General features: G+C 55.5%; 1 long non-coding RNA gene across 2 annotated transcripts in view; it reads right to left on the bottom strand.

Annotated features, from left to right (window-relative positions):
* Positions 1–2,786, bottom strand: part of LOC142903212 (uncharacterized) — a 46,663-nt gene extending 43,877 nt beyond the window's left edge. For both annotated transcript variants that reach the window (XR_012929211.1, XR_012929212.1), the window contains exon 1: positions 2,447–2,786. This is a non-coding gene — a long non-coding RNA (uncharacterized LOC142903212). The remainder of the gene's footprint in view (positions 1–2,446) is intronic.
* Positions 2,787–13,270: the final 10,484 nt, after the last annotated feature.

The following is a 13,270-nucleotide window of genomic DNA, read 5'->3' as shown; positions in this document are numbered from 1 at the left end:
CCCCCCCCCTCATGCTTGCAAAGCGTCACCGCCACCGTTCAACACCTGGAGCTGGCTGCAGGTGAGGTGAGGAACCAGCCGAGACGCCTTCAGAGCAGCTGCAGCAGCTTCACCCCCTTTCTCGCGGGGAGGAAGCAGCAACAGCAGAAGAAGAAGAAGAAGACGAAGAAGAAGAAGAAGAAGAAGAAGAAGAAGAAGAAGAAGAAGAAGAAGAAGAAGAAGAAGACGAAGAGACGCCAGAGGCGGTTCAGGGAAAAAAAAAAAACCTTTCCCTCTTCATTCAGGGAAAAAGAAAGTCAAGTGGCATCAATCGCTAATGCTGCTCCTCCGTGAAGTTTCTTAAAAGCTCCCCCTCCCCACCCCCCCACCAACACCCCACCCCCCCCCTCCTCCTCCTCCTCCGTCGCTAAACAACAACTTCCCATCATCCATCTGTGCACGCTGGGCTACTCCCCGAGGTAAAGATGGCCTACTTCTCGCCGCCGTCCTCGTCCTTCCATCTGCCGCAGCCGTAGATTGCATTTCGCCGCCGCCGCCGCCGCCGCCGCGGCAGGTTATCCCGGCCGTCGGTAGCAGGCCTATCAATTTCACAACACGGCGGCGAGACGAGGCGAGGCGAGGCGAGGCGAGGCGAGTTGCGCCGGAAGCGTCGCTTCTGCACGCGGCTGATTATCTCGTTTAATAATGGGCGACAAACTAATTGTGATGCGGATGGGAAAAGTCACGGCGCCGCTCGTGTGGGCGCCCGCCAGGCTTCGCACCTTGCAGAGCGGCGCCGGCGCGTGGAGGTTCCGCTCACTGCGAACGAGTGGCGAGCGCTTCTCCGCCCTCGCAGCGACGCGGCAGCTTCACCTCCATTCCAACGACCGACACGAGGCCCACTGACCCGCGGTTGGAAGGGGAGGAAAGGCGGCCAGCTCCAAAGGGGGGCGGAGCCAAGGCCTAGCTGAAGTGGTCAGTGAACGCCACCCACCTGCCCCCGGCCCCCCTTTGTGACATCACGGCGGGAGCGCCGGAGTACTCGTCACTTTGGTACTCGAAGGCGGAAATTTTCACCACGTTGGACCTTTGACGTGGGCGGAGCCAAACCGTGGGGCTGCGCACAGTGATGATGTCATTCATAAGTCATCCCCAGGTGACATCATCGCCGCACGGAGCTACGGCGATGATGTCACCGGCATCGACGTCGATCAGACGTCCAAGAACCTCCGGGACGGAAGTCTTCAACCGGTTCCACACAAACTACCAACTGCCAAACTACCGCCACATCACACTGGGCTGGTTGTGGTGCTGACTTGTGATTGGTGGGTTAACACTCTGAGTCAAATCCCTGAAACATTATTTCTTCCATCCTGTTGTTGTTGTTGTTGTTGTTGTTGTTGTTGTTGTTATTCACTCCTCCAGGCCTCTAAAAGGTTCCCCAGACCTCACTTTGAACACCGCTCCTGGTTATCATTAAAAAAAATACACACAAAAAAAATCCATTCAGTCATCGGACTCGCTGAAATGAAAATGTTTTACACTAAGTGAGTCAAACACCGAGGCGTGGTGGACATTTTTCCCAGAGTGCACCTGGTGACTCACTTTGCAATGCAGGAGTCGGTGTGTTTTGTTTTTTTATGAATAACACGCTGACAAACCTCTACAAGGACACGCACGCACACGCACACACACTAACTCACTCACTCTCACACACACACACACACACACACACCCATAGATACAGTCCCCCCAGCGGTGCAGAAGCCCCCCCACCCCCCCAACACCCGCAAACAACCCCACCAGCAGGGCGGCGCCTCGTGCCGACCACCGTCTCCTTTCGCCCGGGCGCGTCGTGCGCGTGCACACGCAACCCCATGTCGAGTCGAGGCGTGTCGGGGGCGACATGCGTGCGGGTTGGCTCGTTCGAAACGCGCAGGTGAGCGCGCGAGCGACTTGGAAGTCAGTTTAATCGGTGCCGTCATCCGGCAACACGGTTCCGCACCCCACCGTGGCAAATCGGCGCGGCGCGGCGCGCGCGCGCGCGCGCACGGGGGCGCAACCGGGATTAAGTAGAGGCGCGCGCGGATTCGCCCCCCCCCCCACAAGTCCATGTCGCAACCTTTCGCGCACAAAGGTGACACCGCGAGGCAAACCGAGGCACCCGTGGGCGCGCACGCACACACACACACACACACACACACACACACACACACACACACACACACACGCACACACACACACACACACACACGCACACACGCACACACACACACACGCAGGGCAGATCCCCCAGCACAGTTTCTTGCGCACACCTGCAACCGTCCGGGAGCGCGCGGACAGCCCCCGAAACACCGCGACGACACCGCGTCTCCTCCAAGCACGGAGAAGGTTCCGGTTCCGGATCCGGTGGAACAAACAACCCAGAATCGCCCTGTGCGGCAGTCCCCCGGTTCTGGTGTCTTACCGTCTGGACTGGACGGGTCTCCATGACGCTCCCCGGCTCTCCGTTGCAGCCGCTCCCCGCCCAATATCCACTAGTTCCCCGACACCAGCTGCATCAGCCGCCCCGTATCATCTCCTGCTGCTGCTGCTGCTGCTGCTGCTGCTGCTGCTGCTGCTCCACCGTCTCGCTCTCTCCCCTTGGCAGCGGCCGTGACAAGTCTGAAATGTTGCAGCAGATCCTCCTGCTCGTCTCTGCCCTGCTGATATTTCCCACCTCTTCTTCTGCTGCTGCTGCTCCTCCTCCTGCTGCTCCTCTTCCGAGCGCGACGAGGAGCTCCCACTTCACAGCATTTCTCCAGCTCCTCTCCCTCCCCAACACCTCCTCTTCCTCCTCCTCCTCCTCCTCCTCCTCTCCTTCAAGTAAAAATAACCAGCGCGCTGCTGCTGCTGCTGCTGCTGCTGTGTGGGCTCGTCCCTGTGTTTTCCAGCCGAGGTGTTTCTGGAGAGCGCTGCAGCTCGGCAGAGCAGAGACACCTTCTCATCCCTGCTGCCGCTGCTGCTGCTGCCGCTGCTGCTGCTGCTGCTGCCGCTGCTGCTGCTGCTGCTGCTGCTGCTGCCGCTGCTGCTGCTGCTGCTGCTGCCGCTCGTCTCCTCCGTCCGTCCGCCTGTCGTCCGCTCGCCTCAACGTCCAAGTTCGCGCCTTCATTCACATACGTACGGAAGAAAAAAAAAAAAACACAAACGAGCGTGGGGGAATAGTTCCGGCTGCGGGGCTGATGAGGGAAAGTTTGTTCCCCCCCCCCTCCCGCGTGAAATGATTCCGGTTTGTCCGTCCGAGGAGAGTCTCTGCGCCAAGAACAGAACCGCGACGGAGCGGCGGACGGATGGAGCCCTGCGCGCGGCGCAAGTGAGGGAAAAGGAGGGAGGGAGGGAGGGAGGAGATCGCGCGCGCAGCCCTCGGTGCGCGTGCCCGAGGTGCGTGTTTAGTGGGCGCACGGGGCGGAACGCTTACGGGTGGAGTTTTTTTTTTTTTTTTCTTACGCACAAGGCGCGCAAGTGGCGGACAGTCAGTCAGTCCGCGGTGTGCAGGGCAGGTGCGCGTGGACTGTGACGTGAGAGCGTGCGCGGAGGAGGTGTGTGTGTGTGTGTGTGTGTGTGTGTTGGGGGCGGGGGGTACAGCGCTTTGGCACAGTTCACGCTGCCTGCAGGAGATTAGGGGCCGGATTACAGAGAGCTGCTTAGCGTTCACACCAGCAAAATAGCCAATCAGGAGCAGCGGAGGTGGACCAGAACAGGATTCGATGCTCTTCCCGAGTGTCTTTTTTTTTCCTTCTTCTTCTTCTTCTTCCTCTTCTTCCCTGTCCTGCTCGGCCCTCAGACACCAGCGCGGCTTGGCTCAGTGCCTGGCCGGCTGCCCCCAGGGGCCCAGCGGAGGAACTGATGAGGAGTTAATTAATTATCAACGTGGCTCTTAACTCACTGACTTCTGGATGCCGTCTGTCCACTGGGAGGCTCCCAATATTGCTTGTCCAGAGTCCAGAGTGGCGGCTGCACGGAGCGGAGCGGAGCGCCAGTTGGCCGCCGTCGGCGGTCGCATTCATCAGTGGAGGAGGAACTGAAAGAAACAATGTAAATGTTGCCTGTGATAAATTGCAACGTACCATCAGCAGGACGCTCCTCGGGCTCAACAGAGGCGTCCGTCCCTGTTCCTGGTTTTAGGTCCGCCAGCTTTTTGCTGGCTAGCTAGCGCCGTTAGCCAAAGGTTTATGGTACGCCACACTCTAAATCTGCCCATTGACCTTTGTTGGGAGGACTGGAGGAGAAAAAAAAAATAATAATAATGAGCGCAAAGCTGATTTACATCCAGCAACGTTTCTTTCCTCGCATGGTCACAGCCAAAAAGCCTCACAGGCAAATAAGGTTCTGATTTGATCCTGGCTGGCCAGTTTGGCACCAGTTCCTGGTTTATCTGCACTGGAACACTCCTGTTAATCTGATGACGTCCAGCTGTTCGGGGAGGGGGAGAAGGGGGGTGGGGGAGTTTTGTTCGTTTTTTTTTTCTTTTTTTCTTTTTTTCTTCTTTTTACTGATTTTGACTCTCGCTGGCTGCCGTCAAACACGGAGACGATCAATGTCGGACCTGCAGTGGATTTTTTTTTTTTTTTTTTCTTCTTCCCGGAGCAGAAAAGCTTCTCAGCTGGTCGTCCTGGAGCTGCTGAAGTGGAAACGTCCCAGCCGCCTGCCGCGTTCCCGCCTTCCTTCCTCCATCCCTTCCTTCCCTCACCCTCAGCTTGCTATCGATGCCGACTGTGGGAGGCCCGGCTGCCGGGCTTCTCCTCATCGATCCGCCTTCAGATCAGCCCTTCGGCTGGTTGAAAAGGTTTCGCTCGGCTCGGACGCTTCGCCGGCGAGGGAAAAGCGCTGAGATTATTATTCGCCCCTCGTCCAAACAAACAGGCTTTTTAGAGGTCACAGCTGGAGAAGACGTGTGCGTTTGGGCCTGGACTGTAAGCGGCTCGCCGTGCAGCTGCTGGCGCAGGAAACACTGCAGCCTTTCAACGAGCCGCCGCCGCTTCGGAGCTCGCGGGCCTTCTAGCGACGACGGCGGTTGGGCTGCGCAGCAGAAAACGCACTATTTCACCGCTGAAATGTGATGAGAGAGCGGTTGTTATTTTTTTTAAATCAATAACAAACAACATCCTAAAACCACTGCTGGTTTCCGTCTGATTGATTTCAGGGCCAGAACAAAGTGTTTGGACAGTCGGTGGGATCGGGGGGTCGGAGGTGAGGGGTAGTCGGGGGGGGGGGCGTGTCATGTGATTGGATGTAACCATCTGTGTCTGAACGCCACATTTAAGTGGACCAATCAGATTTTGGCCTTTAGCAGAGCCGGTTAAACACCATCCAGTTAGCATCTGCGCTAATCTCTTTAGCGTCAGCGGCGCTCTCGCCCTGTGGCGTCTCAGAGCCACTGACGTGGACTAATCACACCTCAGCCGAGCTCCACGGCGCCGTCTGATGGAGGGTGAGCAGACGGACGCCGCGACAGGATGTTGTTCGGATTCTCCCTCCAGATCCTTCCGTAATTTTGCCTCAATTCTGGGTTTCTGCAGCGTAGCCGCTGCTGCTGCTGCTGCTGCTGCTGCTGCTGCTGCGGCTACGCTGCTTTGCTTCGCATTGCTTTGCATTCGGTCGGTGTCGGCCGAGGGTGCGAGTTCATCTTGGCCGAGCTTATTTATCAACGCTTCCAGCAGAGAGCGAAAGAGACGCAGAGAGAGAGAGAGGGAGAGAGAGAGAGAGAGGGGGGGGGGGAGAGAGAGAGGGAGAGAGAGAGGGGGGGGGAGAGAGAGAGAGAGAGGGAGAGAGAGAGAGAGGGAGAGAGAGAGAGAGGAGAGAGAGAGAGAGAGAGAGAGAGAGAGACACAGAGAGAGAGAGAGAGATGCCCCTCGCCGCATGGGGAAATGATGGAAAGCACAGCGTGAAGGAGCAGAACTGCTGTTTTGGTGCACAGGCTCCATTTCAGAAACATCCCCGGAATTTGCACTGCTGCTGCTGCTGCTGCTGCTGCTGCTGCTGCTGCTGCTGCTGTCTCTGCTGCTGGGATTCACACGCACGCGCCGCTTCCCGGCCGTACGGAAGCCCGTCTTCATCATCTTCTTCATCATCATCACAGTGATTCAAAAAGCAAGGCTTTTAGCTCCGGTTAGATCGCGGCAAAAGTGCCCTAAGTAGGCCGTTAAGTTTCGCGGACGAGGGCCTCCGCCTCTCAATCCGAGCACATTTCATTTCCACACTGCCAAACTGGCAAAGGTGCACCGACAGATAATGGGCCGCAATGAAAAAGAAGGGGTGGGGGGGGGAGCTATGTGTGTGTGTGTCTGTCTGTCTGTCTGTGTGTCTGTGTGTGCGTGCTTGCGGTAAGGAAAAAAAAAAAAAAGGTTTCCGTCGACGGAGATGAAAACAAGCGTCGGACGGAGCTCGTGAATGTGACAGCGGAGCGGTGACAGCAACAGCACAGCGTTCAACACCTGGGGAGCGAGACGCAAGATCTCCAGCTGGCAGCCGCCACCGCCGCAGAGGCACTTTGATGCACTCTTTAAAGCATCCTTTGACCTTAAAAACCGGGCTCTTTGTGCGTGCTTCAACTTGTGTTATTGTCAATAACGATAACAGCGGCTGCTGTGCGCCCTTTCGGCGGGTTTTCAAAAATTAGGCGAGCGGCGGCAAAAAATCGACGGCACGACTTCTGCGACGAGGCCGCGACACGTCCTGACCCGACCAGGAGGAACTTTCAGACAGCGAGGGGGTCGGACGCGGGGGGGGGGACAGCTCCCTCTACAGGTCAGTGACCGCAGCCCCTCTCGGACCCCCCCCCCCCTCCCCCGGAAGTCCAATGAAAGCGTTGGGTTAAGCGGCAGGCTGTAAACACAGGGCTAACTTCAACGTCGGCTTGGAAATCTGTGTTTGTTTACAGAGAGCTTGAAAGATATCTGATCAGCTGCTCTTCCTCTTCCTGCCTTTTCTCCCTCCCCCTCTTCCTCTTCCTCTCCCTCTCCCTGCTCCTCTCCCTCTCCCTCAGCGGCAGGCTGCAAACAGAGGGCTCACTGCGGCGCCATTTTGGAAAATCTGCGTTTGTTGACAGAAAACTTGAAAACCAGAAGAGGAAGATCAGCTCCTCTTCCTCTTCCTGCTCCTCTTCCTCTGTATTCTCTCCCTGCTTCCTCTCCCTCCTCCTCCTCCTCCTCCTCCCGCTGCTGGTTTCCGTCACGTCTTCTCCGTCCTCTGTGTTGCTTTTCAGCTTGTTTTTTTTTTTTCCTTCCTCCTGCTTCTTCTTTTTCTTTTTTTTCCTTTTTTTTTTCACAGCTTGACAACTTTATCGGGAAGATGCATGGAAGCCGTCCTCCGTCGCCGGCCGGCCATCCATCAGCGGCGAAGTGGATAGAGTTCAGCTTGTCATCCCGTCCTTATCGATCCGTCCGGCCCACCAGTGAGCCGCCGGGCCGGCGTGCGGACGTGTGACCTGCTGACACGCCGACGCCTGAAACCCGATAAAACGCAATAGGCGCGATAGTGACGCACGAGGGACCCGGACGCCGCTTCCTCGCGCCGCCGATCTTGTTTTGCGGGGGCGTCACGTGACCTGCCGATGACATCGCCGTGGTTCCAGCATGGGAGTGACTGATGGGGGCGCCGGCGCGGACTCCCGGGGCTGGAATTGATGTGGCGGTGGTGGCGGCGGGAAGTCGCACTGACGCGCCGTCCAATGCGAGAGAACGAGGGCGGAGCTGAAGGGTCTCGTTCCAGCTCGTCGGTGCCTGTGAAAGTGTAATCGACAGCTGCTGATCCAAATCCACCGGGCCTCGTTTTTTTTTTTTTCCCTGGCCTGTTTCGGTGTCTGGCAGTTATTAAACTACACGAGCCTCAAACAAAAGCAGCCAGTCGGTGCAACAGAACTGGGACAGTTTCAAAAGGAATGGATTTAGGTTCGGGAGACACGGGATGTTTGCTGGAGGTAGAGCGCAGAGAGAAGAAGCTACCTGGAAGTGGACTCATCACACACAGGTGAGACCTGATCAGGTGACTGCTCAGGTGTCAGCACAGGAAATGAAGCTATCCGAGGAGAGCAAAACTTCCTGTTTTGGAACGATAAGGCAGGAAGTTGAGTAACATTAGCACCAGGTGTGCTCTCAGCAACAGATCAACACATTGCACCCTCCCACCGCGCCACCACAGCATCGCCGCTCCGACCTCCACTGGCTTTGACCTCTGACCTGGTTGTCACTGCGACCGTGAGCTCGGCTGTCATCGACCTGGAGAGATGAATGAGGAGGTCGGTCAGCCACAGAAACAGCCATCCAGCCACATCCATCTGACGCTTGATGTCGTCGTTGGAAATGGGTGGATTTTCTCTGGGCAGGAGCTGCAGCAGGCAGCCCAGTGGCTCCCACCGGTGAGCCGGCCCCGTTTTCTGTGGACTTCCTGCTTCGTGTTTGCTTATTTATTTATGTCTTCTTTACTTTCCTCCTCTGAGGCTCTGAGAAAGCGATCCTGGGCTCCGACCTTCGGTCTCTCCAAACACTCGCCGCCGCGATTGAACGAGGCTTATAATGAAAAAAAGAGAAAAGTCAATATGGGGACGGCCTTTACCTGGAGCCGCGGCGGCGGTGGGAAGCACTTCCCACCACCGCCGCGGCAGAGGGTCGGATTTTGTCTGGGTTTTTTTTTTTTTTTTTTTTTTTTTTCTTTGTTAACCAAACACTCAGACAGATTCATATTTGTCTGAGCGGCAGAACAACGTGTCGTCCCGGTTTGGCCCGGAATATCACTGGGTGAAAGGCAGCTGGGATAGGCTCCGCCCCCTTGATTGGCTGGAGACGCTGTGTGGGAAGTGGAGACCAGGAGGAAGAAGCAAAGATCCGTCCACGGTCCTGAAAACACTTGAACCTGAGCTCGAAGCATCGTGTGTGTGTGTGTGTGTGTGTGTGTGTGTGTGTGTGTGTGTGTGTGCAGGCGTGCAGCCATTTTTCGTTCTCTGTCACACTTCCTGTTGGGACCAGCTGCACTTTTTCTTTTTTGCAAACAGCTCTGTGTTCTCATGTCCTCCCGCCGCGTCCTCACACGGCGCGCGCCACAAAAATCACAAAAAGGATTTTATTTCTTTTTTCCCTCTGAACATCCATCCAAAAATGTTCCAACAACAACAACCAAAAAAAAAAAAAAAAAAGAAAAAAGAAAAGAAAAAAAGAGAAAAAAGTGTGTAATGGTAGAACTTGGCTCGGAATCCTCACATTATGTTGTCGACAGGCAGGGTTGTAATTCCTGCTTTGTGATAATAAAGCCACTTTGGTTTTGTCGCCGTGACTCATCCCAAGCCGTCCACAGCGTGTCAATTATGAAGGGGGGGGGGGGAAATACGGGATTGGATATTTCCAGCTGGGCACATTTTTCCTGTTTCAGCAAAAAGAAAAATAAATAAATAACAGAATGTTATCAGAATGCTATTGTGTATTTTTTTTTTTTTTTTTGTGAATGGCCTTCAGTCATTGTAACTAAACCAATTACCGCCTGGGGTGTCAGTGCTGACGAAGCACGGCGCGGCCGTACAGGAAGTGGGGAGGGAAAGCCGCAGCGCCCGCCTAACCCCCCCCACCCCCCGGCCCCCCGCCCCCGCCCGCCGCAAAGCGACGGTTACTTATGCCGGTGGACAGACGGATGGATGAGTTCCACAAACAGCCGAGATGAAGCTCATTAATAAGAGCCGCGGGGAGAGGAGGAGGGTTAGGGTGGGGGCGGGGTCACATCATTCATTTTTTTCACATCCTGCGGGAGCCATCATCGACGCTCTTATCCTTCACGCACACACGCCGGAGCATCCGCGGCACATGAATGAATGGCTGGCGCACGTGGATGACACACCGTTTGTATCGGTGCCAGAGAATTAAACGTCGGCGGGGGGGGGGAGGTGAAATATATGACGCTACTTGTGACTCAGCCGTCGTCTTCGAGGGGGAACTTTTGTGTGGATGAGTTATGAGATGAATTATCAAATTACATTTAATTTGGCCCATTTATCCTGCACAAGGCGAAAATAACACCAACAAGCAGCACATTTTGGTCCTTCCTGGTGTCCAGGCTCCAGGGTCCAGGGTCCAGGGTCCAGGTTCCAGGGTCCAGGATTCAGGGTTAAGGGTTCAGGTCCAGGGCTCGGGGTCCAAGATCTGGGGGCCGGGGTCCAGAGTCTGGGCTCCAGGGTCCAGGCTCCAGGCTCCAGGGTCCAGGTTCCAGGGTCCAGGATTCAGGGTTAAGGGTTCAGGTCCAGGGCTCGGGGTCCAAGATCTGGGGGCCGGGGTACAGAGTCTGGGCTCCAGGCTCCAGACTCCAGGCTCCAGAGTCCAGGGTTAAGGGTTCAGGTCCAGGGCCCGGGGTCCAGGATCTGGGGGCCCGGGGGCCTCGGGGTCCAGAGTCCGGGGTCTTGGGGACTGGGGTCCAGGGTCCGGTGTCTGGAGTCCAAGATCCTAGATCCAGGGATCGGAGACCAGGGTCCAGAATCCGGGCTCCAGGGTCCAGGGTCAAGGGTCCAGGGTCCAGGGTCCAGGGTCCAGGATTCCGGGTTAAGGGTTCAGGTCCAGGGCCTGGGGTCCAAGATCTGGGGGCCGGGGGGCCTCGGGGTTCAGAGTCCAGGATCTTGGGGACCGGCGTCCAGAGTCCGGGCTCCAGGGTCCAGGGTCCAGGGTTCAGGTCCAGGGTCCGGTGTCCAGGGTCGGGGGTCCTCGAGGTACAGGGTCTGGGGTCTTGGGGCCCGGGGTCCAGGGTCCAGCGTCTGGAGTCCAGGATTTAAGGTGCAGGGTCCGGGGTCCAAGGTTGAGGGTTGAGGGTCCGGGGTCCAGGGGCCCTCAGGGTCCAGGATTTGGACCGCTGCTGTTCAAAGTGAGTTCATTTCTGAGTTTCCCAAGAATCCCGCCTCTCTGTCTTGGTTTAGGAACGCTGGGAGAACTCTGTGAGTGCCAGGCGGCGGTGCCCCAAATTTGTCAGAACACGACAGGAACTGCAAGAAAACACAAAGAAACTCGTCTAAACGAAGACAAGGAGACTATTTATAGCCACAGGAAGCAGACTAGCTTTTTTTTGCTGTGTTGTGTTTTTGTGTGTTGATTCTCAGCTTGGGGGGGAAGGTGGGGTGGGGTGGGGGCGGAGACCCGACACACTTCCTAATTCTTATCTTACTGTTAACGTCACATAAAGTTTCACATCAGTCAACAAATTCCACTCATTTCCACCCAAACAACGGCGTGTGTGTGTGTAATTAACGACACGCCCACCTTTCTGCCCCACACCACTGTGATGAATGGGGCACCAGCCAAGTGAACGACAACAACCTTCAACACCCCCCCCCCCCCCCCCGCCCCTCCCGACAACATTTTCCCTCCTGATCAATACATAATTACAGTCCATTTCATTTATAGGCCGACGTCTCGCCGCTACCGGCGGCGGCGCAACGTCGGTGCTGAAAAATCCAATTACGCAGGGGTTCATGAAGGGCCGACCCCTCATCCCCCCCCCCCCCCCCCCACGCCCCCCTGTACAATTGCCCCGCACGCCGCCGTCCTCGGCGCCAAGCTGTCCCGACAGCACCACAGTCACCATGGTCTTCTGTGGTGTAAAGTTGCGATGGTGAGTCACTGTCAGCAGACCGGCCACCTTCTGCTGCTTCCCCCAAGTGTGACCAGGCCTTCATCTGGGAAGACAAGAAGAAGATGTTGGATTTTTACAATCACATTTATTTAAAAAAAAAAAAAAAAAATACAGACTAAAAAAATTATGCACCTCTTTTGATGAAAAATGAATTAAATGAACAATAAACACAAAATCAAAACCAAACCCGAAATAAATCAATAATTAAACAAATACATAAATAAAAGAAAAACACAAAAGATCACAAACACCAATCAAAAGTCAGGAGATGCCGCAATTTCAGCTGACTTCCCAGGATCCCAGGATGCTTTGCAGCAGCACGCAAAGCATCCTGGGATACAGAAGGGCGCCTAGGATAGTAGCGGTGTAGCCTTCGAATCGGCTAAAAGTAGTGCGCATTTCGAGGGCGCATTTGGAGCGTCCTTCAGATTTTTGGGAATTGGGACGAGCCTCCTTCAGGGTGCTATGACGTAATTGGCCTTCAAATGCAGACTTCGGAGGATGCAGACCCTGGAATGAGACACAGCCCGTAGGGCTAATATCCCAGAGGCTGTACGTAGCGTACGTAGCGTTTAGCCATTGCTAAAGGGCAAAGATCCATGATTCAACTTCCATCATCATCGAGTGGGGGAACATTGGGAAATTACTGTAGTGTTTAATGAGATAGATAGATAGATAGATAGATAGATAGATAGATAGATAGATAGATCTCTTCATTTCCACTGGCGGCGTGGAACCGTTCCGCTGCTGGCGAGGCTCAAAGAGACAAAAGTTTGGTTCGCTAAACTAAAGAAGTTCCTGTGGTTTTCCCCTTCAAGAGCAACTTTTTCTCCCTCTTGCTGCCAGTCTCGCCTCCACATGATTGTTAAACTCAGTGGGACGTCCGTGTGTGGGGGAGGGGGGGGTTATTATCTCCTTTCCTTTTCTTTTCTTTTTTTTTTTTGGTCGGGCCAACGACAGTGTGAGGCGTGCCACCGTCGTGAGACCGCCGTGCTCCCAGAGGGGCGGGCGGGCGTGTCGGACACAAAGCGGGGACAGAAAAGGCTTTGATGCGTCTCATTTGGCGGCGCCGCCGTTCCCTCTTCCCCTCTCGCGCTCGTCCGTCCACACTTTCTTATTCCCACCCGCTTGAATCACAGAGCATTTTGTCCCACAGCACCGCGAGGAGGAAGCGCAGGGGGATTTCCTCTCCGGCAGAGCTTTTCCAAGAGGTTTATCACGCCCACTGGACTAGTTGGGTTTATTTCCTGGTGTGCAACAGGGCCGTCGCTCCAGCCCTTTAACGATTCAACCCACTGAGAACGCGACGTCCAAAATTATAACCCAAAACGATTCCGGTAGGATTTTCCTGATCTGTCTTGATCTAGAGGCGGACGTTTAAAGCAGATGTGGGGAATTCTTCAGGCGGCTTCGAGGGAATGTCGATGTTGAAGGAGTCTTCGCCGACGCCGACTCGGTTGCAAAGAAGTCAGGAATCCAACAGGCACCACGGAAGCCCGGGGATGTCTCTTGGCCAGATGTGAGCAACTCCAATGATCCTCTGTTCACATCACCTCTTATACCCCCAGTAACCCGGGAGGAAGCTACTAGGAGTGGGGGAGAAGGTATACATTCCTTAGTTGCACCCCCAGGAGTCCGTCTGCTTATGATTTGA

The sequence above is a fragment of the Nelusetta ayraudi genome, unplaced genomic scaffold (assembly GCF_046127955.1).
Source record: "Nelusetta ayraudi isolate G7.1 ecotype Tasmania unplaced genomic scaffold, CSIRO-AGI_Nayr_v1 ptg000108l, whole genome shotgun sequence".
Taxonomy (NCBI): domain Eukaryota; kingdom Metazoa; phylum Chordata; class Actinopteri; order Tetraodontiformes; family Monacanthidae; genus Nelusetta; species Nelusetta ayraudi.
Note: the sequence above shows the minus strand (reverse complement) of the source record. Positions and strands in the feature narration are given on the sequence as shown.